Source organism: Neolamprologus multifasciatus, chromosome 20, assembly GCF_963576455.1.
Source record: "Neolamprologus multifasciatus chromosome 20, fNeoMul1.2, whole genome shotgun sequence".
Taxonomy (NCBI): domain Eukaryota; kingdom Metazoa; phylum Chordata; class Actinopteri; order Cichliformes; family Cichlidae; genus Neolamprologus; species Neolamprologus multifasciatus.
The window spans coordinates 33039264-33058617 of record NC_140458.1 but is presented as its reverse complement, the minus strand read 5'-3'; the positions used below and the strand labels follow the sequence as shown (position 1 = coordinate 33058617).

Sequence of the window (19354 nt, the reverse complement as noted above, 5' to 3'; positions counted from 1 at the left end):
GCGTGGTTTGTTTTGTTCTGCTTTCTTAAACAAATCTCTGCAGTATGAATAAACCGAGATGCCAAATGAAAAGGAAAAAAACTTGAATTTGGGATCTTTTCCAAAGCACTATGAATTCACTTGTATGCATTTCATGTTGTGTAGCACATTTTAGGATTAAATCTTATAAAGGGATGTTTTGTACTGACACTATAGACCCATCACAGGTACTATAAATGGAATAAATAAGTATTGAATAAATGGAATGAAAAAGGAATGAAGGAAAGGACCACATAGTGTTCCCAAAGTGAGACCTGCAAGCAGATGCTAGTCTTTACATATGTTTAAGGAGCTCTATGAGGATGACAAGCAAAGAATCCACCACTATACTCTTTATTTATCCACCGTTAATATCATTAAATGATCAGCACAGACTGAAGGAGCATTTTCTTTTTTTTAATTTCGCAGTTATATCAGACCAAACCTTTCCAGTGATTAAAAAAATCTATTTGTTAAACTTGTTTAACAATTAAAGAAAACAAACCAGCACTAAAATAACAATTAGCAAGTTGAAGCACGACGCTCTGAACAGACACAATCTTATATCGTCTCCCTAAATTGGCCTTTTATCTGCTCGTATCTGTTTAAACACGACAGAGACCACGGGTGGGTGCTGTTGTTCGGCAAATCGAAGGAATCACGCAGTTCATGCACAGGACAGGTTGATTTGGGAATTAAATAAATCAATATAAAAAATAAAGGCATTTGTTTTGTTTTTTTCAATACACATTTGCACTGTTGCACAACAAGGTTATGAAACCTTGCGGTTGCCTATATAGTCAATATTTTGTTGACAAGGAGGTGCTGACAGATTTCATGCCGGTGGAGAGAAACAGGCCAAAGCTAGTGGAGGATGGTGGTGCAGGTTTTCATCTATAATGTTGGGAATAAATCGAGGGAGGGGCTTTTCACGTTTTATGAGACTCACTGGTTTCTTCCTCTCTGGTTTCCGTTCTCCCTCCTCAGGGGAGAACAGGGGGGGAGGAGGGGAGAAGGAGGGAGCATCCTCCTCTGATCTTAGTCAAGGGTTGAAACGGGATCAGATAGTATGGACACACCCCCTTTTAACTCCTGGCTATTCGCATTTTTACGTTGAACATCAGGGAAGTGAAGGATGAGGCAGAAGGGACTAAAAGCTCAAAAAGCGGACAACGCCAGTTTCAGTGCTGTAACATGATTACCAACAATAACACTCGTGACTGTGTCGGTTATAAAAAGCCAAACTTGTCTATGAAGCCCAGCCGTGGCACGTTTAAATTTAGCTGCTCAGGTTTTTCCCACGGAGAAACCACACGCTATGTGGCAACCTAGCCTATTTCAGAAGGTGGGGGGCAATGAGAAGGAGGGAGAGAGAGTGGGGTGGGTGTGGACCTATACGAAGCTCCACTAAACACTTTTTTTTTTTAACAGTGGGCTTAGTCGGTTGCGCTTCTTCCGTGCAGCCCCACCCAGAAAGCTTCACATCCCGTGCAGAGGATGCTCGTCCGCCTGGTTCCACCTCCGGCACCAAGGACAGCTCCTCCGCAGAGCGAGCAGCAACGCCCGCTGCCGTCAGGGGGGATTGCTGCTCTCAGATGTGCTTAGCGAGTCTAATTTAAGATGAAATGCCTTTATTATAGTGTTGTTGTTTTTTTGTTTCGCGGGGGAGCCAGTGTGACCAGGCTGCTCACGGAGGCATTGGGCCAAATTAGGAGTGCGCTGCTGAGTCAGCCTCGACTGCTGCATTAATTTATCTGCACTGCAGTGCTCCAGCACCTCCCATCTCCCTTTTCTGGCTCCCTCCTCTTCCTCTCTCTCTCTCTTCCTCTCTCTCACAGTCTGCCCTGGTGTATGTGGTAATGCAGCGTTTAGAAGAGAAAGAGCTGGAGGATTGTCAGCGAGAACAAGATTTTGTAAAATGCATATGCGCACGTAAAAGACCAAAAAACAGGGAAAAAAAGGGAGGGTGAGTCCGAGGAAGTGCGGGGGAGAAAGAGAGAGAGCGAGGGAGGGAGGGGGATGCTTAAAGTGAAGAGTCCACGTGACTTGGAGGAGCTGGGAACCAGCAAGACGGAATTTTGTAACGTGGCAAAAAAAGGGAAAATAGAGCAGAGGGAGGTTCTCCACGGAGAGCTGGCCATCTTTTCAGTGTGAGGACAACTCAAAGCATCATTGACATAGCCTCCACCTCCACCTCCACCTGCTCCATACAGTGTTAACTAATGGGAAACACAAACATGATCAATATCCCCCTGGCATGCCTTTCTCATGCGGTATACTGTGAGGTTGTGGGGTGGAGACTTTGATATCATACCTCTGGGCGATTTACTTTATAGTGGACCACAAATAAGAGCGTCACCGCACAAATGGACTACATAATGATGGGGCTATAGTCCATCTTCTGCCTGCAAGGGGGTGTTGACACGGGCTCTTAACAAACTCAATAAGTCCATTAGGTTTGAAAGGCTGCCTTTCAAGAAGCCAGCTCCATTTCACAGGATGCTCTGCGATTCTCCTCCATCCAAACCCAGCACCACAAAAGTAAACTACACAAAATGGTGACCACATGAAGTGCACACAGTGAACGTGAAAGGAAGTCAGACATGGCACTCTAGTCAAAGAGAAATAAACGTCTCGTTTAGAAACAACAACAGCACAGGAGGTGTAACTGGAAGGCTGCTTTATTGGTAATAAAAAGGTTCGTGCTCAAATGAAGACAATCTTTCATATATTCTTACCAAGAGTCCAAGTGGTTGTGCAACACACCATCATATTGTACTGTATAACCTCTTTTATCACGGTGTCAAATGATAACAACAGTTTGAAAAGCACTTTTTTTTTAAATTTTTCAGCAAAAAAAAGGAAGAAAAAAAACGCCCATAATAAACCATGCTTTAAAAAAAAGGATGAGTCCTATAATCAAATATTGATACAAAAATAAATTTCAGATGGAAACAGAAATATATAGAAGAAAGAAAACCAAAATATAGAAGGCAAGCTGCTTTTTCACAAGCCAAGTGGGTGACACACATAGCACTAAGAACAGGACTTTTTTTTTTTGAGTTAGCTGTTTTTCTGTTAACATCACACACTGTTGAATATTAAGATGAAGTGGGGTGTCTGGATCATCCTCTGGCAGTATTTCTAAGCCGACATCCCTGATTAATGTTGTGCTCACCCCCCAAAACCTCCTACCCTCCACAGTTTCGAAATATGTTTTGGTTTCTTTCTCTCTCTCTTTAACATTTTTTTCAGTGTGGCATTGACATCCAAATTTGCAGAAAAAGCAGAAAAAAGGCACATGCCATAGAGTGGAACACTAGAAAGAAACCATTCAACGAAAATAACGTGAGAATGAGAAGCAAGTACGCGACTCTGTGTGTTGAGCTGCAATGGCACTGATGTGTGGGCATGTGAGGAAAACGTTTTTTTAAAAAGTCCCCGTGGTAGGAATTGTCTCAGGTTGCGTGAGGCAGTCAGTCACACCAGCTGACGTCCTTCTTGGAAGAGATCACCGGTGATGTTGGTGGGCAGTGAGGAAAAGTCACCTTCGTGTGTCTGTGACTGTGGGTGCGTCCTGTATACTCTGACCGTGAGAGATATGACAGTTAAGTGAGAAATGTGCTGGTAACATTATCCGTTTGTCATGTTTAGGCTACATCCAGTAACATCGCACATGAGATATTCCCCAACATAGAAGGGTGCTGGAAACAACCAGTTTTAGACATCCACTGAACGTGTTGCACATAAATTAAATGTGACAAACAGTGTTCTTCTGTTTTACGTATATACATATAGACATATATGTATACATGTATATATCTTTTGTATTATATAATATCTATATTTCATTCAATTTCCGTCAACAAAGTGAAAAGTGTCTCAAAAAATCCAAAAGGTAACAAATGTGACAAAGGGCATAGCTGGAAGCCATTCTATATTGTTGTTATTATTCTCTTTTTTTTTTTTCGATTATTAGTAGTAACATTTTTAAAATTCCGTATTTACAAAAAAACACAACAAAGCATGCCGATAAAATAAAAGAATATAATACAATATTTATAGTTTCTCTCAAAAAGTTCATTCTTTTTCAGCGATTGTGCCATTTACATCAGAGCCTGCACTGTACATATATATGTTTTTGTGTTCTTTTTATTTTTTGTCTTTTTTTCTTTTTGCTCGTTTTTTGTTTGTTTTTCTTTTTTTTTCTTTTTTTTCAAGTGTGAATGCATCATTCTAAAACATTACATCCAAGATGAGCATGGGTAAATCTGATGACGTTACCTACACCTCCTGTGGTTCTCGTTGGGAATGTATTTGGTTTCAGTGTGCAGCAGCCAAACTGATTCAGAGACCTCATATTGTAAACAGACCTCAGTCATTGTTGTACAGGGGATTCTGGTATAGGCAGTGTTAAACACACCAAATGGCATTAGTGGTGTGATGATGGATGCCGGATTTAAGTCCGGTCATCCACTTATAAATAGGACCATCACTCCTGTGTAGAAAACAAATGGCAGAACACCTATGGAGGCAGTTGCGTCTTGTCTAGAAACAGACAAAGCCTCGGTTTTTTTGTCCTTGTTTTTTTTTTGTTTGTTTGTTTTTTAATATGAAAAACACCCACAAAGCTTATTATACAACATAACTGCGTCGATGAGAGGCCTGCTGATGTATTTTTTCGGCGAGTGTTAGCCCTCCTAATTCCATTCCTGGCTAATTACTTCTGAAGCAGGTGACAGCGTTTTGAAAGGCTGCAAATATGTGAAAAGATGGTGCGAGTCTGGGTCCAACACCACACAGTGTTTTGAAAGGTCCCACAAAAGCACATTGATACACTGACAAACATGGGACTTTCAGCACTCCGACTCAGACCAAAGCACTACTCTGTTCATCTGCATTCATCTTCTCATGGCAGTCAGTCTTTAACTCTGAAGGGAAGATCTCGAACTATTTATTGGTCCACCGTTATCTGCTGACGCTTATCACACAGCAACCTCCCTGAAATACCAAACAGCATCCATTTAACACTAGCCCTATCGCTATCCACCTTACTTATAGGCTGGGCGTGTCCTGGTGATAATTCACTGCTAACTCCGTGGTATCAGATGGCCAGTGTCATTCCCACTGATAAAAGCCATTAAAAGGACATCAGAGAAGGACTTCGAGGCTTTTTCCTGAAGCTGGCAACTCAAAATGTTTGAAAAGCACTGCCTAAGAAATCATTCACTGGGAAATTCTGAATCAGTAAAAGTGTTCAATGTTTTTACCCAAACAATTTTAAGTTCTCCCACTAGCCCTATACACTCACACACACAAAATAAAAGAACCAACAAACCACAAAAACCACAACCATATTTCTGTCCCCTCTGCAGGAACTACAGCAGTAACGGGAACACCAACTGATGCACGAGCACTAGTGCCAGATATGGATTCCTTGGCGTGAAACATCACCTCCCCTCGCTGCCCTAATAAGGACCACAGGAAACAACAAAAGTGACTCAATGGTGAGTAAACAAAGAGATGTATGCCCCAGATTTGGCCCTCTAAATCTGTGCAGCCTCAACATGAGGATATTCTGCTTCATAATACTCTTTATCGTTGATAAACATCCAAAGCGGCAAAAAAACGCTTCGACTTTGTGTTGTTGGCTGATCCCACTGAGACTTTGCATCTGAGTACTTACATCTTTCATTCACATTAAAAACAAAAATAATTAGGAGCTGAATCAGAAGATCTGTCAGTTCAAAAAGGAGAACTAGTGAAGGGTGACAGGGATCATAGGAATATCATTCCCCCAATGCTCTTTGTTTCCATCTAAAGTTCTTGTAATTTCCTGCGTGGACAGCCTCTAACTTGTAGTCAAGCCACTGCAGTGGTCTGAGAATTTGTGTCTTGTGGACTATGATTACTCATGCATGATTCCTGGTCAAAACATGCCTTCATGCAAGTCATTTCTATGCATTGAACGAGCACAATAATTATTATTTATCTGGAACACGGTCTGAGCAAGTCTCCTTCAGCCCAAGTCAAAACGATGACTAATGACCCCTACCCAGTGAGTGTGAAAGCCCATGTAGAAAATGTCTTTTTCAGTGTCAGTATAACAAAGAGAAGATGGAAAGACCAGTGACATGGGCTAAATGTTATCTTTTTTTTCTTTCCTTTTTTTTTTTTTTGCTGCTCAAATAATGTAAAGATGCAAGTATACTCGGCACAAACAAACAAAAATCTTTGTCTACGGTTCTGGGTTTCCCCTCCCTCACTAGTGTTTCTTTCAAAGCTAAACTTGCTCGGTTGATCACCGTTTTCTCCTCGATAAAGATGGTAAACTCAGCATTTAAGACCCTCCTTTAGACTGCTAATACAGTTCTCTTGGGATCGGCATGATCCAGTCCCGCAGCAAAGCTCCGGGGTTCCACACTCGGTGGTGGCAGGTATTTCGCAATTGTCCAATCATCTGGCAGAGATTTCTGTATCTTGGCAGTTGGTCCCCAAAGAAATAGTGTGCCAATGGCCAGCACACTGTGAGTTACTGTTTTTCAGCATTGTTTTTTTTTTTAATTCCTCATTTCTATGAGCTTGGTCTCAATGCAGAAAAAGTTCAGCAGTAAACTGATTGTGTTTGGTTCAGCTGTCTGTGACGACATAGGAAACCACATTGCCTCAGCAGTATTTGAATATGTAAACATTTTTTTTTTGTTGGGTTTTTTTTTTTTTGTTATATTTCTCTTGCTTGCAAATGATCATCACTTTTTTGACATTTGTTGGGTTCAGGCTCAGAGTCTCGTCTGGCTGTGTTTATTGGGTTTTAAGAGTCACTGAATCCTAACACTTGGATTCCCACTCATCTTTTTGGTTTTTGTCCTTCTCTTTCCTGGCCCACTCCTCCTTGTTATCATCCTGTTTCTCCTTTTCGGGTTTGGTCACGCTGTCGTAAGACGGCAGAGAGGCTGTGGATGGTGTGCTCTCCTTCTTCTCCTGATTGGTCCCACCGTTCTCCAGCTTATTGTTAGCAAAAATGCGCTTGAAGATGATCCCGCGCCTGATGAGGTGAGCGCGGTAGGCATTCTGGATAGTTTCTGGCAGAGACATCCTCCTGTTTGCGGCGGAGGGTGGTGGTGATGGGTTCATACGACACTTTGGAGGGGTTGGCTGCCACGAAACGCTCCTCCATCTGCTGCCTCAGCATGTCCAACTCACCGCTGTCACCCAGCACACGCTTTGTGAAGGCAAACAAGATGTCCAGGCAGTGTATGCGATCGCCACTCACCATGGGCATGTCCATGGCAATTAGTTCTATAGTGTTGGGCTTTGGCACACGAAGCGGGTGCTCCAAAGCATCAGCAAAGTCAGGTAGCTTGGCAAAAGAAATGAACTGAGAGGCAGTGGGATCGAACTTCTCCCAGATCTCATAGAAGGTCTCAAAGTCGTCCTCGCTGAGGGGATCGGCGCTTTCCTCTGTAGCCACGCTGAAGTTCTCCAGGATGATGGCGATGTACATGTTAACCACAATCAGGAAAGATATGATGATATACATGACAAAAAAGAAAATTCCCACTGACGGGTTACCACAGTCACCTTTCACTGAAGTCCCAGGGTTCTCCAAGTTGGGATCACAGTCTGGCGGGTAGTTGAGGATCGGCAGTAGCAAGCCATCCCAGCCAGCCGATGTGGTGATCATGAACAGGATGATCATGCTGTTGCCAAAGGTCTCAAAGTTGTACAAGTCATCAATCCCCGCTCCATGTTTTACGTAGCCAAAGTTAGACATGCCAAATATGGAGAAGATGAACATGACGAGGAAGAGCAGTAGGCCAATATTGAAAAGAGCTGGCAGTGACATCATCAAAGCAAAGAGTAAAGTCCGGATGCCCTTTGCTCCTTTGATCAGACGAAGAATACGGCCAATACGAGCCAACCTGATTACCCTAAACAAGGTCGGTGACACAAAGTACTTCTCAATAAGGTCAGCCAGGAACATACCTGAGAAAAAGGAAAAGGGGAAAAAAGAAGAAAGGAAGTATAATCAGTATTTCGCTTCTTGAGGTGATATTTCTAAATCATGTGCTCTCTACTTCATCTTTCTAGTCTCTCACTCACCAACAATGGACAGGATGACCACCACAACGTCAAAGATATTCCAGCCGTTGGTGAAGTAATAGTGGCGGAGCGCGAAAAGCTTCAGCAAGAACTCCGTGGTAAAGACTACAATAAAGATGAAGTTGACCCAGTAGAGGACGTTCTCGGTTTCACCTGACTGATCGTCCGTTTCCACCATCATGGTGACCATGTTGAGGCAGATTAGTATCATGATGGAGATGTCAAAGACTTGCTGCGTCACAAAGTCAAACACCATCCCCTGGATTTTATTCTAAATGGTCAGAGGACAAGGAGATAGACATATAATGAGGTTTTAGCCAAACACGTTATACGCTGAATAAGCTAACACATTAGTCTAATGAAAAAAATACTACCTGTGGTCGAGGAATCGGTTTCTGTGGCTTTTTGGATCCCAGCTTTTTCATGGCGTTGTAGTACTTCTTCTGTTCCTCTGTCATGAAGATGTCCTGACCTCCAAAGTAAAGGGACAAAGACAGATTTGGTTATAATCATATCCCAACAAAATGGAAACTCGCTGTACAAAACAGGAAATTAAAATTTTCTTATCTTTTTCTTTTGCTGGTTGAAGTTGTCAATGATCACACCAATGAAGAGGTTCAGGGTAAAGAAGGAGCCAAATATGATGAAGACAACAAAGTAGATGTACATGTAGATATTGACTTCATAGTCAGGCTGTTTCTCCACCTTGGAGAAAGGAAAACATGTGTGAAAGCAGTTTTGTATTTTATTGACACAACATGTAAAGGAACAGTTTAAGACCATCTTGCCAAGAGTTAAAGGAAGAGTTACAATTTAATTCTCCAAATTCACTATCGAGACTGGAAACAAGAAATAGATCGGGTGGCTCCGCCCAAAGGTAACGAAATCTGCCTCTCAGCACTTCTAAATACTAATAATAAACAGTAATTTATTTTATGTAAGAAACATAAAAACTGAAATCATCATTTCATGGAATTGGGCTATTTCCCCTAAAAAGTTATCAATTTTTTGCCACTTTATCACAATTCAGCAGGTTTTTAGCCAAAATGTTTCTTGGTCATCACCAAAATTAACCCTAGCTGTCTAAAGCCAGATCTAACCACGAATTAATCAGGTCTACATGCTAATCTACGTGTTACCATTTCTAACTCTTAGTAACAAATTAAATAAACAAAATGTTGAACTACTTTTTTTTAAAGCAATTTGCACACTTGCACAAAGTTATGTATCCCAAATTAGAGTCATACAGATATATATAGATATACCTCTCTTGAATCCACAGCTGCATACATAATGTCCATCCACCCTTTGAATGTGGCCTTTTAAAAAGAGAGACATGGTTAAATATTTTTGTATAAGCTAAGAAAATAATAAAAAGAAAATTATAAATTGCAATCATGGCAAACCGAAACTGAAGTACATCCTGTGGTACAGCTTGTGTACAGAAAGAAGCGAGTGAACGAAGAAAAAAGGTATATGAAGAGACGAGCCAATATACACCATGAGTATGAACAATAGGCATTATAGTACTGTGAAAAGCAAAAAACAAATGGATTGTGAAGTAACAACAGATCTTTAAGTGTAGAACACGAAGAAACACAAAAAATGAGAGTAAATGAGAAAGGGGGAAAAAGGCGGGAGAACAAAGAAATGGATTCTGTGAGCGACTAGGTGTGATGCTCTCACCACTTGCAGCAGTGCAAGATAGCCGGCGCCCACATTGTCAAAGTTGATTTTGACATTCTTCCACCTGACCTCAGAATAGTTTAGGTTAATGAGCTCGAAGCACTGGGTCTTGTTGTCGACCACGCTGGTGGGAAAATATTCCTCGGATGTCTCATTGAAACAGTAGTAGTACTTGCCCGCAAAGAGATTGACCCCCATGATACTGAAAATCAGCCAAAAGATGAGGCAAACCAGCAACACATTCATAATGGAAGGGATGGCACCCACCAAGGCGTTGACTACCACCTAGACCAGACCAGGGGAGACAGGACATGACAATGTCAGAACCGTAATAACGAACACACATCACTCCACCCCTGTGACACTACATATTGTTATGGCATTACAGGTAAAATTCAACCATTTGATACAGGTGTGTTAAGAGGAGCTGTGAAATTCCACTATGGCTTCGTGTAGATGAATACACAGCACTGTGAGGTGCATACTGAACTGTGGGCAATTACTAAGACGGAGAGTTGTATCAGTCCCAGCCTAATTAGAGCAGCACTGATGCGACTCTGATATGCTCTTTGATCTGCTGAAGCATGCAGCTAGAGCTGCTTAAGGGACACTCAAGCACACACACACACACACACACACACGTTCTATAGTGCCACCCATATAAATACCTTTAAGAGTCGTATGTTTATGATAAAAATGGTACATTTTTAAAAATAAAAGTCATTTTTATTTTTGATGTTATCATTTTTACTATTTTGCACATGGCTTTCACATGTGATGTGGATGCATTTATTAAAACAAAACCAGATTGTAAGTTGATATCTGCAAGTAATGGTAGCATGTTAATTTGGCTTGACTATTTATACACTACAGCAGCGGTCCCCAACCTTTTTTGCGCCACGATCCGGTTTATGCCCGACAATATTTTCACGGACCAGCCTTTAAGGTAAGGTTTAAGGTTTAAGTAATGGTAGCATGTTAATTTGGCTTGACTATTTATACACTACAGTAGATTTGGTTCTATTAGGTTGTAAATAGGTAATAGGCATCCACACACAAACACATGTTCCAAGTCACCAATCTTACAAATATATTTTAGAATTGCATATTTACAGTATAAATGGTACTTAAAAAGTAAAACTTATTTTATTTTTATAATGATCTTTTCTAATATTTAGTACGTGACATGTACATGGCTTTCACATGTGATGTCTAGTATTAAACTACCACAGTATGGCAGAAAATGCTATAACAGTTACTATAAATAAAAGTGATTTAATGTCTGTAAGTGACTGTAACATGTTGATCTGGCTTGACTATTTATACACTACAGTATATTTGGTTCTGTTAGGTTGTAAATAGGTAATAGGCATCTACACACAAACACATGTTCCAAGTCACCAATCTTACAAATATATTTTAGAATTGCATATTTACAGTATAAATGGTACTTAAAAAATAAAAACCTATTTTATTTTTATAATGATCTTTTCTAATATTTAGTACGTGACATGTGCATGGCTTTCACATGTGATGTCTAGTATTAAACTACCACAGTATGGCAGAAAATGTTATAACAGTTACTATAAATAAAAGTGATTTAATGTCTGTAAGTGACTGTAACATGTTGATCTGGCTTGACTATTTATACACTACAATATATTTGGTTCTGTTACGTTGTAGATAGGTAATAGGCATCCACACACAAACACATGTTCCAAGGCACCAATCTTACAAATATATTTAAGAATCGCATATTTACGATATACATGGTACTTTAAAAAAGATTAAAAAATCACTATAAAAAGCCACTTTTTTAATATGATAGTTTCTATTATTTGCTGCATGGCATGACTTTTACACGTGGAGTATTAAACAACCACAGTATGGCAGAATTTTCAATGACAGTTTCTATATTAAAAAAACACAAGTTTAGTAAGTTAATTTCTTAAAGTGACTTTTACATTTTAATTAGACTATTTATACACTACAATATATTTGGTCCTATTAGGTTGTAGGTAGGTAGCACTCACAAGCACCCACACATACACATGAACACACTTCCCAAGGTTTATCTCTGTTAAGACTCACAAAATTGCCAAGTGTTCCTGTTATTATTTTATATGTACGTAAATTTTTTTTTTATATAAATTTACAAAAAACTAATAAAGATCAAATAATAAAAGAAAAAATTTGACAGTTTTGCAAGTGGGAAATACAATTTCCCGAAAAGTTGATTCTGTTCATCTGGACGTAGCGTTTTCAGTTGGAGAAATCTTTTGTCACTCATCCAAATGACCTAGACAGGTCAAACTTATAAAGAGTACACTTGCATAATGACAGAAACTAGCACCGCTGACAAACAATGGGCTGTGAGGTCAATGATCGATGTTGATCGATGGTCATGACAATATGCATTGATCAAGAAACTGACCTCACAGGCCATTGTTTGTGGTTCTAGATTCAGTCGTTGTGCAAATGTACTCTTTATAAGGTTGGGGAAACCTGCAGTTAGCTAAGGCTGAAGAAGTCACTTGGATGAGTGACAAAACATTTCTCCAACTGAAAACGCTACGTCCAGATTAACAGAATCAACTTTTTGAGATTTGGTTACCTGGATGAGCATGGATCAATACAATTTGCAATATTTTGACTACTTGATGTGTGTAAGTTTACATCAAAGAGCTTTGGTTGTCAGTAAAAAAATTTAAAGTGTTTTAATGCCATAGCATTATGAAGTGTCCCCTATTACCACCCCAACCGTAGACAGTCAATATTTCTAATACAGCTTACTTTTGCTCCCACAACTAGCCCATTAAATAATATAACATTATAGCAGTAATACATTTTTCCCAGAACCACCCCAAAATCTAGCAATCAAATCCAATATCCAATGTATTTGTCATTGCCAGTACTAAGCTCAGCACATAGTGAACCGCTCACTACCAGTGTTAGGCAGGCCGACCAGCAGCTCTCAGGCAGACAGCTGAGCATGCATGTCTTTGGCAGACTCGTTTTGTGGAGCCATATTCCCTCCTCATTGCAAACAGATAGGGAGGCGCTCTAGAGCAGGATTCTCTCAGCGTGTGCACGACCTTCACCCGCTGACTTGAGCTGAATCAGCGGGGATGCAAAGGGTACACTATTCAAATATTGTTTTGTATTGTTAAATGCAAACTGATAAAAAACAACAACAGTTTTTCAAGTAACATTAAAGGACTAAAAGGCATGCAATTCACAAAATACCAGATTTCCCTTCACAGTGGCGCCAATGCACGTGCTGAGAGAATGACTCTTTTTGATTGAGCTAAGAAACAATTTAACCGCTCCCAAAAATTCAATGTTTTGAAAAAAAAAAAAGAATTAGGCCATGCTGTGTGGAAAGCATTCTCAAAAGAGGGAAAATGGCTTTCAAAAATGCAAAATACATGCGTGTTACATGGCATTGTGCAATCTCAAGAACTGCTCAAATCAATACATAAATAAACAGAGAAGTGTGTGGATAGAGAGATAGCAGCTAAAGAGATCAAGGCTGAAACCGTTATGTTATGTGGAAAACATCTACAGCCTAATGCAGCAGAGGTGAACGACCATAGCTTGACCATAGTGTAAGCAGGAAATTAATGTCAATGGGGTTCAGAGGTTACATACAAAGACCCCGTAACATTTAAGGCCGTCAAAAGCTAGAAAAGCTAAATCTGCCAGGTTACTACAACTTCAACTTTAATGGATTTGTAAAGAAAAAAAGGGCATGTACTGAAGCTGCATTCCTGTGAAATGCATTTGTCAGAAAGCTAGAACTGAAATTGCAGGGCAGAATTATGAAAAAAAGAGAGCCAAGTACAAGGTCAGAGCCATTGCGTGTTAGGTAGTGCAATGCATTTCACTGTAGCTTCACTGCTCACTCGGATCGGCTCAGTTGCATCAGGACTCAGCCAGTGAATGTTTTTTTAAAAGATGTAATTGTTATAATCTCTTGTATTTGGTGTCATCTCTCTATTCATTTGATTCTCTATTCATTTATTTATTGTTTTGACCTCGATTTTTTTCATTTCCAGTTCAAACAAAATGGCAACTCAATTGATGAACATAGACATTATCGTAAAAAACTGATACAGCAGGATTAAATTCCTCAAGTTTGTTTCCCTTCGCATTACTGGGCCACCCTCACCTCTCTTACCACATACTCCCAGTGAATGAGTTAATTCATAGGGGCATTGGTTTGGCAGCAGTTCACTATATTTAGGCAAATGTGCCCAAACCCAAAAATGACAACTTATCTTTGTGCAGCTCAAACTCAAACTGCACAATTAAACCAAAGAAATTTCAGTGAAACGTTTATGACGACATCCATAAAGCCTATCCAGGGCCTAAAAGATGTCTGCTCTTGTGCAACGGCATCATATTTTAGTCGCTGGATATGTAGTATGAATGAAATTTCACTACGAGTCAAATTTGAAGATTGAATCCACTTATGGTCAATCTGCCCTTAAAATAACCACCTAGGCCTTTTGTCTTTTATCTGCTGGTCTGTCATTTTTGGGACGTGCTTAAGAAGGACGACACATTGTCTGTCTAGGGTTGAGAGTGTTGCTCGAACGCTGTAGTGCTAGCGAACCAACGGGGTACCGTCCACCCAGAACTCAAAGTCAGAGTTTAACTGGGCCTGTTGTTGCCTCCCAGTTTCACTTCCTGTGGGAGTGGAAGGCAACAGAAAGCTAGGGCCTGCTGTATGCGCTACAGGATGCGGTGCCATGACATGACAGCAGTAATGCCTTGTGTGAAATGGCAGCCTAACGTATTTGCAAAGCTTCTGCCTGCATTCCCAAAGGAAGGCATTAAGACTCGTTATACATACATTAATATGCACAGTTTTGAGAAGCATTTGCATTAAGAAGCTGCCACCAGAATCAACTGTTAGCAGATCGTTTACTTTAATAGTAGAAGAGTAGTGCTGACACTGGCAGAAGCTTAACAAATACTTTCCTCCCAAAGCCACAGCACTGTGAGTGTGTGGTTTCTGTCTCAGTCCCTGATGCAGAAAGATCCTGGACAAGCAAGAGAGAGTGTGGTGACCCTCCAGCAGTCTGGCCCAGCTGAACCGGGTCGAGGTGGAGTGAGTAGTGAAGGGGTAAGGGTGCGAAGGAAGGGGAGAAGGGGGGAGGAAAGGTGGTGCTGCACAGTGCCGCATATGTGGGGCTGAGGAAAAGGTGGGGAGAGTCTGAGGTGAACAGGAGAAGCTCAAACTAGAAGACAAGGCAACCAGTCCCAGTATAAAGAGAGGTAAAGACGAATGAGATCAGGAGACAGAGAGAGTAAGAAAGAGAAAGCGACAGAAGGGACTACGGGTGACAACAACCAGGTGCAACCTACTACTACCGCCAGTCACAAAGATGACCAATCAGATCTTTGTATCATAGGAAGAGACAGCCCAAGCAACCATGGGTACTGTAGCAGCGAATAATTTCTGCTCTGCAAACCGACTCAGTTTGTTCTTACAAGTAAGACACACTCCTCTGAGCGGTTGTTTGGCAGTCGTCCTGCACACTGAGTTTTTGGTGTGACTGGTTAGGCAGAGATTTTGGTGTCCCACAGCTCCTCGGTTCCTGCTGGTTGTTCTCGATGCCAGATGCATTGAGGGATGGTGTGAGCTGAGGAAGAGGGGAGGTTATGGGAGCAAGAGGGAGGGGGGCATGTGGAGGGGAGAGGGGTTCTCAATTGAAAGCAGTGGTTGAGAATCAGGCCAAATGAACAGCTAATTGTTGATTTGAATGCTCTATGAGATGGCATGTAAGTCTGGTTAGCTTTGACCAATTTGGCATTCACTTTGGCCAATCAAGAAGAAACAAAGTAAAATGAAGTCATCGGAAATTTGTCACTCGTGTGATGAGGCAGCTTTGTGAATAAGATTTCTGTTGCTCTTTGGGCAATTTTAATGATGAAACAAATCAATTTATGCTTTTTTTCTTTTTTTTGGTTGCTGTTGTTAAAGAAATTCAATTGAAATACACGTTATTCTACTAGTAATACAACTTTAGTGTTACTTTACTCAATCTCCCAGCTGCATCATGACTTCTTATTTCGCTCTAACAAAGGCATGGTACAGGATTGCGCATGGAAGGGTGACTTTTTGGATTTCATTTCCTGTTCTTTTAAAAAAAACAATCTCCCAATATTTTGGAGGTTTTTTTTAATTTGTTTTGTTTTTTGTTTTTTTGTTTTTTGTCTTCTTAGTTTGCTTTTAGATCAGTTCTAGCATGCTTTAAACTGTTGAATGGGCATGCGGAAGGATCAGCTGCTTAGCTTTGGATCTTACCCTCATCCCTTCAAAACGTGACAAGGCTCTGAGGGGTCTCAAGGCCCTTAGTGTCCTGAGTGATTTAATGGGCCCTAGATCGGAGTAGCCCAGCGCATTAGCTACAAGGCTGACTATAGACACCTACACAAAAACAGAGAAGCAAAAGAGGTTCCAAACTGTTAGAAGTGAGAATATTCACTAGGGAAGAGAGACGGCCCTGGTATAGGCGGAGAGTTGCTTGACATACACACATAAATCTATGCATGTATATGCATGTATAATATTGCATTTATACATGTATATACACTGAGAGAGAAGATCAGTGTTTAGTATAGGTTTTATGTGCGTAGTATTTTTAGAAGCAGGAGGCCAGAGGGATTGTTTGTTATTTTGGGGCAGTTGACGAGATGTGAAAAGTCCTTTGTACCTGCAAAGAAATTTGTGGTTGAGAGAGAGAGAGAGGAGGTAGAGACATAAGACTCAAATAGAGGGTAAATTAGACAGAAAAGAGTGCTACATGATCTAGTAAAGATACAAGCGAAGGGACTGGAAGAGCAGAGGAAGAGGATTTGGGGAGGGAGGGAAGGAGAGAGGTTATCCATGTAGAAGCTGATAAAAACCCAACAGACTTGAGAGCCTTACCCTTGCCCCTCTAACACTGTCTCTCCATGTCGCTCTTGGCTGAGGCATAAAATCCCATATAATTTAAGACAGACAAACTAACGGAACCTAAGAGAAAGAATACAAGTGAACATGTACAAGTGTGTCATTTTACCATTTTCTTTCTCAGACATCAAATCATATTTGCTACACAGCATTTAGAGTCATAAAGGAGAGCCACGTCACACGAAACACACACGAGAAACAGGGATGGAGGTTAGGGCACATCAGATATAGTTATTAGCACTGGATGGCACTGAAAGGACAAAATACACAGAGTACAGTCGAGTTACACACAGTTAACAATGGTTAACGATAACGGCACACAACCTCAAAGGAACTGGTGAGGGCCCTTATTGTGCCCAGCAGCAGTCAGGAAGAGATTGCCACAGCTGGAGAGCAATTAATCCTCAAGTTAACTAACTACTTCACAAAACTGTGCGCACATGCTCAGCAGTGGTAAATGTACAGAACTCTTATCGTAGCAATAAATCACCGTGAAATTTAGATCATGTCTGTACAATTTTGCTCTGGTAACAGAATCATTTAAAGCACTGAGTGGTATAGCCATTCTAAGCTAAGCACATAAACAGTATTGTTTTGCTAAGCAAGGAGGAAATGGACTATGGAAAGTGTGGTCAATAAGCTGCACTCACGTTCTTTGAGTGCTCAGAAGTGCAGTATTGATGAAGTCGCCTTAAAGGTCCTAGCCGCCATTATAGCCTGTCTTCAGCACAGGAAAGCATCGCAAAGATAAAAGGATCGCTTGGATGGATGCACATTTTCCAAGATGGAACCAATGTATCCAGCTGCATAAGAATCTGGCTATTTTTGCAGGATTGTACCCTCGGAAGTCTTTTCTTTCCATAAATGCAATTTTCGTGATGCTGAAGGGTCTAAAACAGGGGGAGCACCAGTTCCTTACAAATAAGGAAAATATCAACAGTAAACACATGTGAAAGCACCTCCAACCAGCCACCGACAACCAACCGGTCAAACTCACCGCAAGAAGTACACAACATCCAAAGCTTACCAAAATCACGGAGGGAGGTTTATAACAGGCAAAATCTTCATTTTGACTGATGCCGTCATCAACACAGACGACATGAGACTTAAAAGTCTATAAAAGCTACAGAAAAAAGCAGCAGGAAAAGTATCGGCTTGTATTCAGAATTTTCTTCTTACTATAAATAAAATGAATGAACCAAAATAAACAGAGAAATTGACATTTCTCCAAGCGCTTACTTTTTTAAAAATCGTTAACCTTGCCTCTTGAATGAATTAGCATCTATACTCAGGGGGAGACAGTAAAATAAAGATTTTGCCTTAGTCTGCACTACAGTGTTTGGGGTAATTGTCACCTTCAGCCTGACCCCTTGGAGAGCCCCATTTGGGTGCCTGGCCTCTGGCCCACCTGCTGGGCCAGCTGTGTGGTAGCGGCCTCAGTGTCTCAACGTCCTTCTCAGAGAGCTCTGCAAGGCAAGGCCAATGACATCTGGGGCTGTGATCCCATGATGACGACAGCACAAACCAAACAGAAATAAAACCAACTGAAAACAAAGGGAAAAACACAACAAAACAATGATAATAATCTGAGTGAAAAAGAAAGGATGAATGAAGTATGACCCCTGTCCACCCTGATGCTCACACACCCCTAGCGTCAGTTACCTAGCCTAATTTTACTGCCGTAAGATAAAACAGATTATTTAAGACAAAAAGGTATATTAATGTGTATTCACATATTAAACATCTGCTTCTGTGATTTCTGAAAAAACGAGTTGAGTAAATGAATGATGACGATGCTGCAAACTGACTTAACGTGGCCGTAATATAATAATAAACACATAATAAAAATACAAAACACATTTTGAATGAAAATCAGTAAAACACAAATCAAATGAAAAACAGAAAGATACATAAGAGGGAAATGAAGAGGAACACACTCATAGAAAGAGCCAAGCACATCCACACAGGCTGGTCTAATGATGGTGCCCTCCCGCCACCACCCCTGCTTTCTGAGTCCATGGCGATGGTTTCACCCAACAACACAGGACGGCAGAGGCACACGGAGGCCATGACACAGCCCAGACTCATCAAGCACAAGTTCTTTGGGTGTTTTTTCTTTTTTCTTTTGTTTATTTCTTTGGAGGGGAGCGCTAGTGAAGACCAAACTTACCAACGGCCGCCTGTCACCCACCATCATTACATCTCAGCACAATATCACCACATTCCTGAGGTTACACTTTCAAGAGGGAATAAAAGGAGGATGGGCGGAAAGAAGGGAGGAGGGACATCACTTCTCTGAAACATGGTCACAATTGGGAAACATAGCACCTCACATTGCCCAGAGTGTGTGATGAGACAACACACTTACAGGTAGGGAGTCTAAAGTGGCGAGAACCACAATCAGTACAGCGTGTATGATTATAATCAATACTATCAATACAAGATCTATGTGAGCTTTATGTGTCAAGCATTAAACATATCAATAATAAATAGCTTCTGTTGTTTTTCTGAACGCTGTTTTTAAACTGTACAAACATGAAATGCTTTGTTTAGGCTTAATGTGGATTTCCTAGAGGATGTGAT

The 19354-nt window shown here is 40.8% G+C and overlaps 1 pseudogene across 1 annotated transcript in view; it reads right to left on the bottom strand.

Moving 5' to 3' along the window:
- Positions 1–2683: 2683 nt before the first annotated feature.
- LOC146495360 (sodium channel protein type 8 subunit alpha-like) overlaps positions 2684–19354 on the bottom strand; it is a 32882-nt pseudogene continuing 16211 nt past the window's right edge. The window contains exons 10-16 of the transcript XR_014871609.1: positions 16124–16246; positions 9808–10092; positions 9387–9440; positions 8689–8826; positions 8496–8600; positions 8122–8392; positions 2684–8004 (exon numbers count right to left, since the gene is read on the bottom strand). The product of XR_014871609.1 is annotated as a sodium channel protein type 8 subunit alpha-like (transcript). The remainder of the gene's footprint in view (positions 8005–8121; positions 8393–8495; positions 8601–8688; positions 8827–9386; positions 9441–9807; positions 10093–16123; positions 16247–19354) is intronic.